The sequence below is a fragment of the Thermobia domestica genome, chromosome 13 (genome assembly GCF_964235325.1).
Source record: "Thermobia domestica chromosome 13, izTheDome1.hap1.1, whole genome shotgun sequence".
Taxonomy (NCBI): Eukaryota; Metazoa; Arthropoda; class Insecta; order Zygentoma; family Lepismatidae; genus Thermobia; species Thermobia domestica.
Window position 1 is genome coordinate 4917275 of NC_137466.1, and position 18961 is coordinate 4936235.

Sequence of the window (18961 nt, forward strand, 5' to 3'; positions counted from 1 at the left end):
ATTTCATTTTTAGACACTTTAAAGCTGTTAAAAATGGAAAATATTCATTTGGAAATTTTCTATATAGTTCCTGGAGGCTACAAACTTTGCAAATTTAATCGTTGTTGTCCTACTGGAAGAGCGTATTAATTTTAGGTGTAGAAAATGTTCCGTAAATACCTTGCGATATTTTAAATTGAAATGACATGGAATGATTTTCAGTTCTCCATAAAGCACAACTAAAGTTTTAAACTGTTATTTTATTTATTTATTTATTGTAATTTTCATAGACCCCTATCCAGATTCTACCATACCAAATTTAATTGTTTTTTAAATTCGAATTTGTGGTCCCAGTGGCGTAGTCCCTAACAGTCGCGACGAAGGCAAGAGCGGTGCCGTTTTCGATTCCCAGTAGGGCCACTAGATCGAAAAGGTGTACAGCATTTTTAGACCAGCTACCCCGAGTAAGGTTTTCCGTGGGTTTCCTTCACTCACATCAGGCAAATGCCGGGATGATACCTCACATATAGGCCCCAAGTCGCTTCCTTCCCCTCCTCATTCCTTTCTTCCCTTTTCCTGCCCGGATTCTGTGCTCGCCAAGAGACGTCATTCGTCAAACGTGACGGGCTTAAGGCTGTCGAGGCCGCTAACGCCATAAAATTGTATAAATATATAATATATAAAATTATATGAACTGACAGAAAATAACGCATACTTCTGGTTAACTTGGAAACTTCAAATTTGGCATGTTTGTTCATTTCCGGAAAAAGAGCCAAAAGTGAACATTTTTAGTTCCTAGGATGTCTAATGGGAAGGAGAAAATTTTCTCCATGTTATTCTTAAGGGAGATGTTTTGGCCACCAAATTATTGGACATTTCATGTAGGGCCCCAATGGTCAGCATACATATGACTGTAGCATTCCGGGTCTAATCCAGAGGAATATTCCGAAAAGTGAATATTTTCATTTTTTAGGAGGTCTAATCGGGAGGAGAATTTTTTTTCCATGTTATTCTTATGGGATATTTTCTCGACCTAAAATCTCATGTTTTAGGTACATAGAATTAGAATTAAAACTTAAAACTTGGTAGCCTTGTACGTTTCCTATAGCATCATCCAACTAAAAAACGAAAAATGTTTTAAAAAATCCAACTTTATTGAGGTTTTATGGGCAACTGAAAAATTGTTTCCATGTCATTTTTTAAATGGGACATGATTTGGCCTCAAAAATTATTGGGCACTTCGGATAAGGCCCCGATGGTCAGTTTTGGTATGATTGTAGCCGTCTGGGACCAACCCACAGGAAAATTCCGTAAAGTGAATATTTTCAGTTTTTAGGGCGTCTAATGGGGAGAAGAAAAATCTCCATGTGATTTAAATGGACGTTTCCTTGAGACATAAAATATCATGATTAAAATGGGAATAGAAATTTAAAATTGGATATGGTTGTAGCCTCATGAGGTGCGAGGTCGTAGACCGAGCTATAATGGACCCCCAGGTCCATTCGGCTGAACTTGGACTTCGCTGAAACTAATCATTTCAGCTACTCCAAATACTATTAATTCGACTCTAATATATATGCATGCGCTTGTGTATTTGCGCGTGTGTGTTTGCATGGGCTTGTCAAAGGAGACCTTAGGATAAACTAGTAGTTAATTGAAGAGATTTCTTGAGAACTCGATTTCCGTAGCCCAAAATGCAAACATTTTTAAAGAATAAGTACGACATTGGCGAACACAGCTTGTCTAGGAACTGTTTACTGACATAATTTGGTTTGAGATATAGTATATGAAACGCAATTGTGTAGGGAAAATGGGAAAGGCTGAAAGTGCCAAAAAATAAAAAAACGATTTTGTGCATGGAATGTGTTGTAAACGACATTGCCAAAACTTAGAGAAGGTCCAAAGTGCTAGAAAAAGTCCTACTAGTTTCTAGAGCAGTCGCAAGGATAAATTTTTAAAGGATAAAGTACAGTTTTAGGAAGTTTTTATTGAATACTGGAAATTTTGCTTTGTGGCACTTTCAGCCTTTTCCATTTCCATTACACAATTGGTGTTTATTCCGATAAAATATTACGAACTTCAAAGTAGCAAAGTACTTGGTCGAAAACCTTTGGGGGGACCGTCCCACTTGGGCCCTCTCCTTCGCTACGCCCTAGCATCAACTTTACAAGATTGGGAACTTATATTCTTATTTATATTGTTTTTTATTATGTATCCATGACTATCTGTCATTTATTTATATCTACAACTCTTACTTTTCTTCTGCTTACCTTGTATCATGGCATTAAAAGAGTAATTGTTTGCCAATTGTATGTTACATAAAGCAAACGATTATAACACAAAAAGTGAAGTGATGGAATTAATGGATAATGAAAAAAAAATGGTAATGCAAGAATTCCTCTTAATTCACAAAATTAAATACATACCTACAGAAGATGGGTGTGAACTTACTCGTTACTCTTACTACACTAAGAATAACACCATATATTTGACTAATGATACATAACTTGTTTGTTATAAACAAAAAATTATAATATATACAAAATTGTCCTCTTCCTCCTCTTCTACGATTAGTGCCGACTTTGAAAACATTCATCGCCCCTATTTATGCTCAACCAGTATTTGTAATAACAACTGTACAATGTTCTCCGAAAGGGATTGATGCTACAATAATTAACGAGCAATACCTCTGTACAGTGGCGTATTTACGATTTTGTTTCGGGGGGCTTTGCTAACTTTCCGCGAGGGTTGCCTGAAAATGTGAAAATTCTGCAAGACATTTCATATACTTTACTATAGTAAGTAAGATATCGGGGGGTGGCTTAAGCCCGGAAGCCCCCACTAAATACGCCACTACCTCTGTACAAAACATAAAAAATAAACATGAACAATAATACAATAAATTATAATTATAATACCTTCAAAACGGTTTAAAATATTAATTTGCAGTGAACAGCATTACGATCTTTACTTCTTTTGCAACTAGATGTGATACTTACATGAGGACTGTTTGAAATAAGACTTTTGAAAGTCAAAGCTTCAAATCCTTGTAGCTTTGTTCGTATTTATTCGAAATACGTCCTACCATGACAGTAGTATACTACACTAATATACGTTGGATGTTTATTTGCCCGTCCGTCTCACTTTAGTTATTACTCTTGCAGAGGCCTATAAATGTTTATATTTGTGAGTGTTTGTGATGCTGTAGCTTCCTTAGTTTGCAACACTGAACAACAAGTGTAATATTGCTTGCTTTTGTTTTAAATGTAGATTTAAAATTTGTAATAACTTGACATAGTGCCGTTTGAAAAAATATAACTTTGTGTGGGGTTGTCACCCTGTTAATTTGGTGGTATTGAAGAGTATGCCAGAAAATGTCCCGTTGGCGATTTTGTATGTACAAAATATCAGCGTTATATATATCTATCGGCTTAAAAGTTATAAAAGCATATCAAGATGGGTGTTTCACCCAATATCCGAAAACAAAGGTAGCGCCAAACGCAAAATTCTATATGGGAATGGCTGACACCACGGTTTCTGTGTCCAATAATTTATATAACCTACATGGTTTCATTTGGATTCTTTTGTTCGAGTCCAGGAAGATCCCTTGTTAGTAAAATTCACTTTCAAATTTATAATAGTAAATGGTATTTAAAATGCAATAAAGTGCTTTTTTCGTGATTTTTGGTGATGCATCGAAGTGAATAAACATTTTGGGTACGATGCCCCTGGTGTGCAATCTTGATATTTGTCATGTCGGTATTGCTATATTGGATTTATAAAATATTTTTTTCAAAGTAATTGAAGAGGGGGTGTTTAGAGATATTCAAGGTCAAAGCTTAAAACCTTGATAAAACTTGATACATAAGCTGCTTCCTAGTAACTTTATTAAAGATATCGTAGTCTATAAGAAAACGTAGACTGTTTAGAATTTTTTGGTGCGCATCGTGCAGAGTGGGGGAGGAGGAGGGGAAGAAAAGGTTCAAAAGGAATAAAGGGGGTAAACAGTAATGCAAGATTATAACATTTTACGAGGTGAGGTGATATATAGAATACTCGTCTCTATGTAAGACGTGAATCCACAACTTAGAGTGTATCCGAACGACACGAATCCACCGCGGATCGAACTCTGGAGAATATCTCTCGAGCCCCTTACGTTAGGAAGAAGAAACTCAATACAGTATATAAGTTCCTTCCAGTAGGCTTATATTTATTTTTTTCTGGGTGCGGATCCTAGGGGCGGGGTTCAATAGGGAGAGGTTTAAACTTTATATCAAAAATAAAATATCTCAGGAAGGAGAAATTAAGTTGAAGTATACCTTCAGGCACTTCTCATAACTATATTTCCCTGTGCCCTCCGGGCATTTCAACTAGTATTTCATAAATGAATGTCAATGCTCACATGTGTAGGTCTAAATATTACCATTCGATATTCGTGCTACCTTTGACGAATAGAGTTTCTTTCCATTTTGTTACGTCTCATGATGACGGAGACATGTTCCTGAGCCTACACTTACTTAGCTAATAATGACCTAACCACAATTTGTAAATTGAAAATGCACTAAAGACAGTTTGAGAAAAGATATTTTCTATTACTCAACACCTCCCATTTAAATATGTCATACACCTAGTCAGTGGCATATTGAAGGGGGTTTGCAACCCCTCCCATTGCGTCTATCATATACTAGAGAAGGTCAATTCACCTAAGGTAATCAATTTTACAGAGCAGATGACAGCGCAGACCACAGCGTAGGAGAAGGGACCAGAAGTCAGTAGCCCGTGAATCGAGTAGTGAGTCACAAACACCGCTGTGTGGAAGTTATAGTGGGTAACAGATAGTATGTCATCGCAATGAGGTGTAGCTTGTTAAAGTGACACCTTGTTGCGAATGTCACATATGTGCACTTTCCGATACAAAATGCAATGAGTCGGTGATTGTAAAAATGTGTGCGACAAGCGGCAACAATATCAGCAGGCTTATAGTAGAAGTGTAATCCAGCGCTGTAAAAGCACCGGCCCAAAATATCAAGATCAAGTCGTGATAGTGAAAAGAAAACGGGCCTGTCCAGTCAGGAAACCGTGCGTTGTGAGAAACATCAGGGCAGCAGTTTTGAACGAGAACCCACCCACCCAAACAACCCTGCCATCTCATGCAGTGTGTGCGAGAGAGCACAATGCGTGGTATGATCAAGTACAATTTGCGACTGAAAAAAGGACATAAGGCGATGGGTCATAAGTTATCACCAAAGCACATTCAAGAGAAATTCAAGAACGTTGCATGAACAGTACGTCTCAGGTGACAAATGGTAGAGAGTTGTCACTGTGGATGAAGCCTGGATGTATCTTAATGACACAAATAAGCCCAGGGCCATTTTTATTCACCATATGATCCGAAGGGCCGCGGCAAGTCCGTCCGTGAATGTCGCGAGAAGTTTTCGAAAAACTTCGTGGTTTTAGCAGGTTTCTGCACAAGTTTGAAGTTGCCAATGCATCAAGTGAATCCCGAGGACAAGGTAAATGCAGTCTACTTTCAAACGAACATCATGGAACCCTTATACAGGACGCATATCCCACAGTTGTACGGCAGGGACACCAGTAGGTGTGGATCCACATGGACAAAGCTTCCAACCACAATTTTCGCAGTTCTGTCGCGTATTAGCAGCGTATGGCCACGGGGACGGGTGTGTCTGTTATACCCTTCTCGACCAAACCTGTAGAGTCACTAGATGCGACGCCGTTGGATTCCTTCTGAAACAAGGACTCACGCGAAAGCGTCCCACTACCATAGACGAGCTAAGGAAAGCTTGTCAAGTGGTGTGGTCTACATTTTCCCTCACACACCTTCGACGCGCAATGCTTCAGTGGAAATTGCGTTGCAGGCAGATAGTTCAGGTTTATGGCTGCCATATCCAACACAACCGTTAGTGGAGGAAGGAATTATCTGAGCAGGTGAGCGCACAAACTTTGGCTATTTTAGCTGAATTGATATTCTGTATGGAAATGAAAAACATTTCAGTTTTGTTTAAATCTTGGAAAAGAGGTTAATCTATACATAAGACGATACACCATTCGAAATGTTTAGGAAATATGAACTGTATATAGAGTATATAGCTATCCTGGGAAAGCAAGAAAACGAAGGAATTTTTACTGAAATTAAAAATTGTAGTATTCTGGCACGTGCCCTACGCAGGAATTTGCTTCGGAGGAGGGGACCAAATTAAATATGAAGATAAATTATTTTCAAATTTGTAAAATCACCCCTAATATTAGACTAAATTTACAGAAAAGTTGTAATTTTTGGTTGAGGTGTTCGGACTACGGCGACACCCCTTGAGTACGTCCCTAGTAGTGTGTCATCTCTACCGATTTGAGTTCATCTAATTGTGCAAACGTACGTATACTACTACTACTACTACTACTACTACTACTACTACTACTAATAATAATAATAATAATAATAATAATAATAATAATAATAATAATAATAATAATAATGTATTTGTTATGTATTCCCTCCGATTGTATATTTCTGACTACCCCTATGTACCTAGGTATAATTAAATCGTTTAATTATTTTTTAGTCCTTTCATTGATTAAGAACACCAATGACAAGGATAGTATATATCATTCGCAGTCGATGAAATTAGTGTTGTCCTTGAGTCAAGAAATGCCCGAGAAATGAGAGTCATCCGATTTTGACTAAAATTTGTATGTTGGAAGATACAAGAAGTGCATTTTTATGTTCAAGATGAAACGAAACAGATAGCAATACTGTACTTTTTGACGAGCTTGAAGAAACCTATCCCAACAAATGGCATGAGTCCGGTAGGCAATAATAATTCATCAAAGTTTTAGATCTCGGATATTTATTTATTATACAGAGTTACGAGCATTACCAGCATTTTTGACCTTAAGCCCGTCACATTGGAGAGATGAAGTCCTTCGGCGAGCACACAGTCGGGGAAGGGGAATAAGAAAAGAAGGGGAGGGAAGGATGTGACCTGTAAGCTTTGTATTAGCATAATGTTAGTGAGGAAAACCCACGAAAACCTCACTCAGGATGGCTAGCCACAATTTTTCCACCTTTTTTGACAGTTTCCCCTCCGGGAAGCGAACCCGGGACCGCTCGCACCAAAGTCGAGAGCGTTAGCGACTACTCCACAGATATCACATATTGCTTTAGTGTTACATAATTTATAGTATGACCTATCAATTGATAAAGTGATCGTAAAGTACGAACACAATTAAAAGCATTTATCAATGTTAGAAGATACCCAAATCATTACACAATATTCCGCAATAGTTTATATGCTTCAAATGATTTGTTGCACCTCATTTTGGGGGAAAGAAAAATATTGAAATTAAGAAGAGATCATGGTATCAAAAACCCCCTTTAGGAAAATCGACTTTCCTGTTTTCATCCAATGACAGCCTTTTCTTATCAGGGGTCCTATAAGTCAACAGCGCAAAATAATATTTTGAAAAATGATTCACCCGTTTGGGAATTATTAAAAAATAATATTTTTAAATACCTATAATGGCGTTATATAGAAGACTACCCATCATATACAATTTTTTAGGTATGATCGCACTATTCCAGACTAATGAAAAATGAGATTAATGCTCATATCTCAAAAACGATTATAGCTAGCGACAAATGGTATTCAGAAATCGATTTGGAGTCATAGAGAAAGAAGCCAACTTCACCCCTATTTTTCAACTGAAACCGGAAGTGAAAAAATTCTCTAGTACTTCTGGTTTCAAGATTGATTTTTATATAGCAAAAACGGTAAGAGGTATGAAAGAGCGGGTTTAGAGTCCCAAGGATATGTTTCATGTATTCAATATAGTATTCAATTTGTATAGGTTAGAAATCTACTATAGTTTCATATTGCGAAGCTATATTCACTTCATTTCATCATCAAATGGTCTATTAAACGGAGAATATATATATATATATATATATATATATATATATATATATATATATAGATAGATAGATAGATAGATAGATAGATAGATAGATAGATAGATAGATATAGATATTTTAGAAATATTTTAGAAATAACTTGAAAAACATTGTATTTGCACAATTAAACCAATAAATCTCCATAAAAATCGCAATTTTTCCAATTTTCGACACACTTGTATGACAAAAAGAAAAACAACGCCATCATTATTGTTTTCTATTATTTGCGTCGTTGTGTTCTAAAAAGAAAAATAATCATCGGTCGGGAAGAGTGCGATCATAACCTAAAAAATCTGTATGTGATGGGTAGTCCCCCATATAACACCATTAATTAAAAAAAAAAATACTTTTAAAATAATTTCCAAGCGGTTGAATCATTTCTCAAAAGATTATTTTTCCCTATTCACTTACTGATAAGAAAAGGCTCTAATTTGATAAAAACATGAAAGTCGATTTTTGTGAAGGGGTCCTTTTGCACAGACATTTCGGGACAGAATGGCTAAAGCAGAGACGGCCACCCTTACTCATTTTCCCCTTTAAAGAGCCACCCTTGCTCTCACTCATCCTCACCCTCATTCTCACCCTCATTTCAGTAAATGAGCGTGAGGGTGAGTGATTAAAAATGACCATATCTGGGCCAAAGTGACACACACGTGTGTGTCCCTTTTATTTTCTGCTTTTGTTGAAACAGCAATTAAAGTATCGGGATTATTTTCTAGGGAAAATATAGTTGGGTGAGAGTTTATCATGTCAGTTTATTTTCCTTCTATGTGTAAAATTTCTTTCTCAAATTTGAGCTCAAACTAAAAAAATTGAGAATTTTCGAATTTCCTTCTTTCTTATTTTCCCTATACCTTCCTTCATCTTTGAAAGATCTCCTTGCGACTTGCCAGGTAGATACGTCGGGTAGGTTCCTAATTTTTGACATTAATTAGACCGGCAGGCACGTAGTGTTGCCAACTAGGAAAAGGAAAATGTTAATAAATTTGGGCAAAAAAATCGAAATTTTCGAAATTTATAATTAAGTACCTATACGTCCGAGCGCAAGTCAACTACGTTAGTCAAACATCGGTCCTTACTGAACAAATGTGGGTACAGATCTTGCAATTAGGTAATTAGGGAGCGCACTATAAATTCGTATTTGGGTTCTAATCCTTGACATTTTTCCACTTTTACATTTTCCGTAATCTATTATTTTGTAATTATTAGCTTCATTTATTCAATATCGACATGATACTTTCGGGCTGTAGTCGAGATAGATCGAGGTTTATTTTAAAATATTTTCCGTCTGTCTCGTTCCAGTATTTCCAGCCACAGAACTATTTATTTCCATACTTTTGGTAAAGATTCCCCTTTTTCTTCCTTCTAAAATTTACATCTTATTTCATTGTCTCCTATTGGCTACATTGGAACGAACATACCAAATTCTGGAAGTCTCTTTCCTGACATACAAAACGCGCCATAAAATGGTTCACTTTGGTAATTAGGGACAGTACAATTCAGGTCTTATAGTATACCTTATTACATAATTTTAAGGATAATAGGGACTTTGTAGGTATAATCATATATATTACTTTTTTAAATTACATGCTTAATTTGAGAGATATTGTCATCACACTGATTGAGTATATTAGTGGTGGTCCAAAGGTTATTTTTAAAAAGTTTGTGTCTGTCTGGTAACAGTGTTGCAAGCTACATAAGATTTTAATTCCGATACTTTGTGAAAAATTTGGGAAATTTATCCTTTCCCCTTCTATTATTTCAGTGTCTTCTTCTTCATTCTTGGAATACAAAATGCAATATAGAGGATCACGATTGCATAATTACGAATGCCAGTGTCCACCATGTATGCTGAATTTTGCTACTGGCGCGTAAGAAGTGTCAAAATTTAATTTGTATTATGAGAGAGATTTTTTTCTATCACTCTTTGTATGGCAGCCAGCGACTTCTGGTTTTTATTTCACCTTGTCAACATACTAAAGAATTCTTTATAGGTGACTTGGATCCATGTGGATTCAGTGTTGCCAGTTAGAAAAATCTTGAAATTCGGATAGGGAATTTTTTGTAAATTTTCACCCCTGCATTTCTCTCAATAATGTTCCTCCCGTTGGCAATAGAGAAATCTAACATAGACCAAAAATAGCCATGTCCCTCTTCTAAAATACAAGACTTTAATGATATCAATCTTGCTAATGGTGTTTTGGCAATAAATCATTAACTGAACTAACTAACTAACAAACTCTATGGCCTATGGAACCTGGAGGTTCAATGCCGCGTTCGAAAAAACTCTCCACTGACTCTATCCTTAGCTAACTGCATCCAGTTTCTACTTTGTATTCCAATCTCTGCGAGATCCATCTTAAATCGCCCTCCCATCTGCGCCTAGGTCTTCACAGTTGTCGTTTTCCGATTGGTCTTCCAGTCAAAACTTTTAAAGCGTTTCTACTTTCTTCCATTCTAGCTACATGACCCGTCCACCTAAGCCTCCTAGACTTGACGAACCTAACAATGTTGGGTGAACCACATAAATTATGTAGTTCCTCGTTATGAAGTTTCCGCCATTCTCCATTCCCGTTCCTCTTGGGTCCGAATATTCGTCTCAGGATCTTGTTCTCAAATACTTTCAGTCTATGTTCTTTCCTCAGAGTAAGTGACCATGTTTCGCAGCCATAGAGAACAACAGGCATGATTATCGTTTTATATATTTTAAGCTTCAAATTGCTCGACAGAATTCGCGACGACAAGAGCTTTTGAACCGAATAATAACATGAATTCCCTGCTTTTAGTCGACATTTAATTTCTTCGTGAATATGATCTTCCTGTGTTAATTTGATCCTAGATATTTGAAACTATCCACTTTATCAAAAGTATTATTTAATATTTTACCGCATTCCATAATTTGTTGTATTATGGCCCCGACGCACTTCCATATATTTAGTTTTCTCTGCATTTACTTCTAAACCCATGTCCCTGCAAGCGTTTAATAAGATCTCTGCATTTCATTTTATTGTTCTCCTATCATCACCTATTAAATTTACATCATCAGCATATGCCATAACCTGGTGAATACCGTTCAACTCTAGGCCCTGATTGCTATCTTTGATTTTCCTTATAGCGTATTCGAGAACAAACTTAAATAATAATGGCGACAACGCATCTCCTTGTTTCAGGCCATTTTCGACGTGAAAACTCGTGGAAAAAAACTTCCTACCCGGACTTTACTTTGGGATTCATTTAAACATATCTTAGTTAATCTTATAAGCTTTCTCGGCATTCCAGAACGTTTTCTAATGTTTCTCTCCTAACCGAGTCGTACGCTTTTCTAAAGTCAATAAATAGTTGATGTACCGGGGTATTCTATTCTCACTAGTTTTCAAGCATTTGGCGAATTGTAAATATTTGGTCGATAGTTGATCGATTTCGTCTAAATAGGCACTGATAATCTCCAATAATTTCATCTACGTATGGCGTCAATCTTGCTAATAGAATATTTCAAATAATTTTATACGATGTTGACTGAAGAGAAATGCCTTGATAATTATTACAGTCAGTTTTGTCGCCTTTCTTGTGAATTCAAACAATGATTGATTCTTTCCACTCTGGTGGCAATTCTTCCTTGTTCGAGATAAAGAGAATGAGTTTGTGTATCTTATTCCGCAATTTTTCGCCTCCTGCTGAAATTAACTCAGCCGGCATTTCATCTACACCCGGAGATTTATGTTTCTTTAATTTCTTTATAACGGTTTCTACTTCTATCCGGCTGGATTATGGAATATACGATTTTGCGGTTTGTATCTCCTTTTCCCCATGCACACAAGTGTTTGGTTGCGTGTTAAGCAAATCGTCAAAGAAATCTTTGCATCTATTTAAGATGGTATCAGTATCACTGAGAATTCTACCGTCAGATTTCTTAAATATATAAGCACGAGGTTGATAGCCTTTCTTAAATTCGCTGATCCCTTTATACATGTCTCGGATGTTTTTATTTTTACTACTATCTTTAAGTTCCTTTATTTTAGCTTTCAGGAAATCGCTTTTCTTTGTTCTAAAAGTTTTGGAAGTTTCCCGCCTGATATCTGCGAAATTTTGTGTAGTTATTTCATTCGGATTTTGTATCCAGCGTTAGTTTGCCTGTTTTCTCTTTTCTGCTAGTTTTATGCATTCCTGGTCGAACCAGGGTTTGTCCCTACGTATTTCTGCATGTCCCCCCTTTTTTTCCTGAACGTTTAATGCTATCTCTAATTTAAATTCAGGTATCCTCAACACTAGTGCACTCCAAATCTTCTAAAGCCGGGAATCTATTCGAAAGTTCAATCTGGTATTTCTCTCTTACCTGGCTTTCTTCCAATTTCTTTAAATTGAATCTCTCCGTTTTCGGACAATGAATATTACCTCTATTCTACGGCAATCTTTCTCGTATTATCGCTGCTACCAGGTAGTGATCAGTGTCACCATCAGCCACTCTAAAGGACCGGACATCCATTATGCTAGATTGCCTTCTTCTATTTATTAAAACGTGATCAATTTGTTTATGTGTTTTTCCGTCTGGTGATGTCCAAGTGTATTTATGAACATCACGATGTGGAAATTTTGACTCTTCACGGTTAAGTATTTGGATGTTGCAAAGTTCAGGAGTCTAACACCGTTGTCATTACTTTCCTTATGCACACTTTCGTTCCCTATAATCGGTTTGAAAATATCCTCTCGTCCTACCTGCGCATTGAAATCCCCTAAGAAAATTTTTATATGGTATAGCGGGAGTTCGGTAAAATATCCGTCTTTCATATCGTCAACCTTATCTTCAGTTGGGGCATGTAGATTTAAAAGAATATCACACCACCGTCCCTTAAGAGTAATAAAAGAAAGTCTGTCAGTAACAAATTCAACCCGTTTAATTGCTGGTAAAATACGTTTGTGAACGAAAAACCCTGTTCCTAACTGGTGATTTTTATTTCCTTCCCCGTAAGAGAACGTAAATTTTCCGGAATTCATAGATCCATTTCCTTCCCACCTAACTTTCTGAACTCCTACTAGGTCCATCTTGTATTTCTCTAACTCACTCGTTACAGATTTTAACGCGCCTGCCCTATAAAGACTTCTAATATACCATGTTCCAAATCTCATGTTCATTTTCTTTTGCTGAGGTCGTGCCAAGTTATCAGTCCTTGTGCGAGGCTTTTGTGATTATTTCTGAACAAGTGCCTCTTTTTACAGGATGAGGTTGTTAGTCTTACCCAAACCCTCAAGCTGGAGGACCACTCCTAGTCGGCTGTCCGCGACTGTTTATTCAGTATATTCGCAGCTAACCTCTATATCTAGAGGCCTTATTCTCGATCCGCAACCAGAGGACGCGTCACGCCGTGGTGACAGGAACCCACAATCATTAGCTGAAAGTCTACGAAAATCCCAAAATCGTTTCTGGCCCGAAAGGGTTAATGAGATATGGGCGCCAAAGATTTCGGGAACTAATTTAACGTGAGCCCCAACAAATTTCTGGACCGGTTCAGAGAATGAATGGTCCAGGTAGTACTGTCTACGGGCTGGATGGGCTAGGAAATTTCAGCTTTTGTTCTCCCATACTCAATGAGCAGAGCCCTGCAAACCCAGGCCCGAAGACGGCCCGGCCCGACCCGAATGGATCTGAATTCTGTGCCCGGCTCGACCCGGCCCCGCCCGGCCCGGTCCGAATCTCGAGCCGGGCTCTAACCGGGCCGGGCACAAATCGGGCCGAGCCGGGCCGTCCCGACTCGGCCCGAACACTGTGAAAGACGGATCGGAAACTAATGTTGGCACCCTGTGTTAATCGTAATGTGTTTGGCATGGGCGGTGATTAAGGGGGGCAAAGGGGGCAGTTGCCCCCGCACTTTTTTGAAGTAACCAATTAATGTATATAGTTTCATTTGGAAATGTAACGATTTTGTATGTGTTACTGATTAATAGGAAAAAATGCTGCCATATAATATTTGCTGTTGAGTGAATACGTATTGGTTGTCTTCCCGTGGGGTAACGACAGCTACAGTAATTGCGTTTTAATCGCCACAGAAAATAAACCAAAAAATAACCTATTGGAGCACAATTTCAGCATACTTTCATTTCTTCTTACAAGGGCTCGATATGTTAGTGAGCCGCTTTGAAGCTAATCGAAAGAACGTTATGCAAAAAAGTAGGGCCTATTTCACAAGTTCTTCTTTAATTGCACAAAAATTGACAGTTCCTAAAATGTCTTTCCTTCTTTCTAAAGTAAGGAATATCGATTAAAAAGAGCGTGATAAGAAACAACTTCTACCTTTTCCATTGTTTTGTAGTGTAATATACGAGTGAAGTGTTGTGTTTAAGGATGTACGAGTGTATATACAATAAAATTTAGTAAATTGAACATAATTCTAGGTTTTAAGTTTATTTTGTATAACTGAAGTGTGGATTGATTCTAAGTATTGTTGTGTTTTGATGTGTTCCAAGAAAGTGGAAACTGCACCTAATGGCAACGAACATATTTCAAGAAGTTGCAAAAGCAAATATTTCTTTAAATTTCGTAGCATATGCTTGTAGTATTTACTGCCTTTCATTTTCTCAGAGTAATAACATACATTTAATAGCATGTGTGGAATTAAATATTAAGTTTTTCATTAATCCTCAGTTTCAATATAACTTTTGCAAAACAAGCATCATTATTCATTACTATGATTAATATTATCCTTTCTCTTTATTTGTTTTGCAAATTTATTAAATAATCTGATCACACAATTTTCCAGACAGAATTTTAAGATGTTCATGAGCAAGGAATCAAATCTCTTCTTACACTTTCGTTGTTTAAGAGTACAAAGGGCTAGTATCCACTTGCGTTGTTCTTCTCAATTTACTTAATAAACTATTATATACGATATACGGTATTTTAACTGAAAATATAGTATCCTATTAGTTATACAACCTTTCGTCAAACAAAATGTTAGAAACAACCAGGAAAACTAACATTTATATACAAATATTCAGATCATGTCTTGCCCCCTCACTTTTAACGTCCAACCGCCGCCACTGGTATTTGGGAAATTAACTCTTTATTCAAGACTGTAAAGTACTGTACTTCTACTACTCTTATTACTACTACTACTGCTACTGCTATTATTATTATTATTATTATTATTATTATTATTATTATTATTATTATTATTATTATTATTATTATTATTATTACTTCTACTACTACAACTGCTACGAGCGTCAGAGTTGACATGTCGGGTGGTACATACTTTACAATCTAAGTACAGAAAAAATCGAAGAAATACTAGTTATTATGGCCAGTCTGCGTAGTCTGGCCAGCAGAATGCATTCACATCTGGTGCTAGAGGTCGTCGGATCGATCCCTCCTCGTGTTATGTGAGCTTTGTGGTGGACAAACATCATGAGCGTGTGAGTTTTTGGATTAGCCCGTTTTCGTCCACTGTCTTCATTCCACCAATTCATCCATCATCATCCATACGTCTTGAGCCGTAATTGCCTAAAGAACATATGAGAAAGTCAAGTCCTTGACCTACTAGTTAGAATTTGTTCCGCTACCATTAGACCACGGAGACCGAAACCATGAACTGACGTGTTCATAAGATTAGCGCAACTTGTAGTAATGTTCAATTAGCACGGCAGATTCCAAATCATATTACATGTTCCTGTATTCTTTATAATTCGATGCTACAATAAAAATAACAAAAAACAATGATCAAATAAATCACCCAGACCCCAGGATCGATGAAGTGTTCCTGGAACGGTGCGTAACAAGTAAATAACAGAGCTATATGACGGAATGCCAGGCAGTAAATCAAAACAAAATCCACACATATCATTGTTGATCAAAAAATACCTCAAAAGTCCCCTGAATGAAAAATGTATAGATATCAGCTATCAAAAATGCCTCTTAACATCACATATAATAGAAGGGATAGTTGATATTAAGAAAATGAAAATATAAGGTTTCCTAAGAAACCAATAGTGCAAAATGAACATCGCTTTACTGTATGTCCTTGTACGCATCGAATAGCACGGAAACAGATTCAACAGTTTCAGGCTTTAGAGCATTTCTGCGTTCCTGAGTACTAAAAGCTCTTTCAGTAGACGCACTAGAAGCAGGGATGACGAGATACTGACGAGACGTTAATTTATACAATTTTGGTACTGTTTGTTCTTGTTGCTTCCACCACTGCAGTATATCTAGTTCTCTTACACATGATGACATGTTGAGGTAGATGTCTACTTCATCATCAAATTCACCAGAGACTGAATGTCTATCTTCCCAATCCATTAGTTTATTCTTCTTGGTAGGTGGTTCCAAGTTATGCCAACTAGCCTAAAGAAGACGATGATGAGAAATAAATGAAATAGTGGAGTAAATAAAGTGGAAGGAAACAGGAGAACGCCGCGAACCCCCCAAACGGTGTTTGTCCACCACAAACTTCACTTAGCGAGAGCTCGGATCAAACCAGGGACCCCATACACCAGAGGTGAACGCTCAACCACTGAGCCACCGTTCCAGGAACACCTAATCGACCCTGGCGATTTGGTGATTTATTTGATCATTATATTTTGTTATATTTGTAGCATCATACTATAAACAATACATGAACATGTCACACCATTCGATATTTGCCTTGCTAATTGAACATTACTACAAATTGCACTGATCTTATGAGCACGCCACTTTATGGTTTTGCCCTCCGTGCTCCAATGGTAGCGTACCAAATTCTACTTACTAGGTCAAGTACTTGACTTTAACATACGTTCTTTAGGTAACTACGGCTCAGGCTGAATGGATGATGATGGGATGAATTGGTGGAAAGAAAACAGTGGGAGGCAGCGGGACCACCCCAGAAACTCCCATGCACACGATGTTTGTCCACAACAAAACTCACATAGCATGAGCAGGGATTGATCCGACGACCTCTAGCACCAGATGTGAGTGTTTTTTCTATTGAGCCACTATTCTCCCTCGTAGATCAAGCATCGGTTCACATTTTACGCAGACGGGCCATAATAACTAGCATTTCTCAATTTTATTCTGTACTTAGAAGGTAAATTCGGTACCACCAGACATATCAACTCTGACGCGAAGTCGTAGCACTTGTAGTAGTATTAGCAGTGCCAGGTAGTACACTTGGGTATACCAGGTAGTACACTTCATGGGCCTTCCAGCCCATTATTATTTAGCATTTGGGGCACTCAAGGAACACAGATACAGGGTCTCCAAATGTGAAAATGAAAATGAAAGTGGGAATGGAAAGTGAAATCAATCGTTCGAATGTGTATTTTAAGGAGAGTTGGGGGTTCAAATATTTTTGATAAACTTAATCTCCCCGTGCCCAGAACGAGCATTTCAGCTACGTGTCCAGAACCTGATGTCTAAATGTTAAGGAGTACAAGGGCGAAATAATAGGAGAGAAATATGGGCTCAAGTGTGCAAGTAAATATACAGGTAATGAATACGAAAATCGCAATCAATGGCTTCTCCCTGGTTCTAAATTTTTCATTTTCTATATGCCATTTTGAATCCAGACAGGGAAGAAACTAGTCGATACTCTTTCCATATTGTACCAGTGGCCCAGCTAGCAACGATGTATAAACATGTTAGAGCCTGGCATTGGGTAGTACATTAGAACTAGACATCCACCAGTAAATGAAGTCTCTACACTTTGTTCAATGAGTCCTTCTGCTCAGCACTTTCCGTTATGCAGAAAGACGGAGTATTGGCGAGAGTGACAATGAGTAAAAGTTAGTAAGTTTCATCATCATTACATTTTCTGAGTATTGATGTCTATCTCATAATCATGTTACTTGAAGATTTCAGATTCTGACATTTCAGCATTCCGAGATTCCGATATGCTGGATCGACGTACCGTTATTGGGCATTCCGAATTTCAAAGATTCAGAAGTGCTGAACCGAAGTAATCATATTCTGGATTTCGGATATTTCTAGCTGAAGTTTCGAGATTCCGCCGTTTCGGGTTTTCAAAATTCCGAAAGTTTTAGCTGAAGTTCCGAGATTCTGGAATTTCGAGTTTTATAAATTTCGAAATTTCTGACTCAAGTTCCGGAATTCCGAGATTCCTGACTTCCGAGATTCCTAATAATTATAAGGAAGATACAAGTTTTTTTTCTTTTTTTTTTAAGGAAGGTTGTGCCAGAGAAAATCACATATTGATTCTACTTTTCTTTTCTGAAGTTATGTAAATGCTTTTTGTAATATAAATTCGTTGTGTTTTTTCAGTGTTCTTTCCAGTTAATTATTAGTGCTTTCATAATACATGGACAATGGCTAGTTCATGATCCTTTGATTCACGTAGTTTCGTGTTCGATTACAGATAGGAGATTCTTAAAAAAATGAACCCATTACGGTGATTTGTATTCCACCTTAAACTGTAGATACACGTCTCGTATTGTTACCGTGCTCACAAGAGACGCTAAAATTCAACAAACAACAACAGCCATTGTATCTTAACTAAATAAATGTTAAATATTTAACATTAGCAGTATAAATCAACTCATACGTTCTTCTGTTTTCCTTTTTCACTTCTCTTACCTAGCTGGTTCTATATTTAGGAGAACAATACAAATTCCTGGAAATTTATTGAACAGCATTCTTGAACGTGAGTGCCCTTTGTTTCTATGAGAAGATCTTACCGACCAAAGCAGAACGATGAACTTTCTTAATACCACTTGCAGCGCACCGGATGCTATATATTTACGTAAAATTGTTTTTCTTTACGAAAACACGTACTCGACAATCTTTGTATCATATTCCCAGGCCGAAACACAAAAACGACAATCTTTGTATGATATTCCCAGAGAGAAAAATCACAATCAGCTGCTCCTATAACTAAAGTAATAGACTTTACATGACTAATGCTTTTAACACCGTCAATATCTAATCTCGTAATATGCATATTGTCATATAAGGGCGGCTCTAAGGGAGGAATAATCCTCTTTCTTGGCAATAACTTGCGGTTGTGACGCGGCGAGATTAGCATAAAT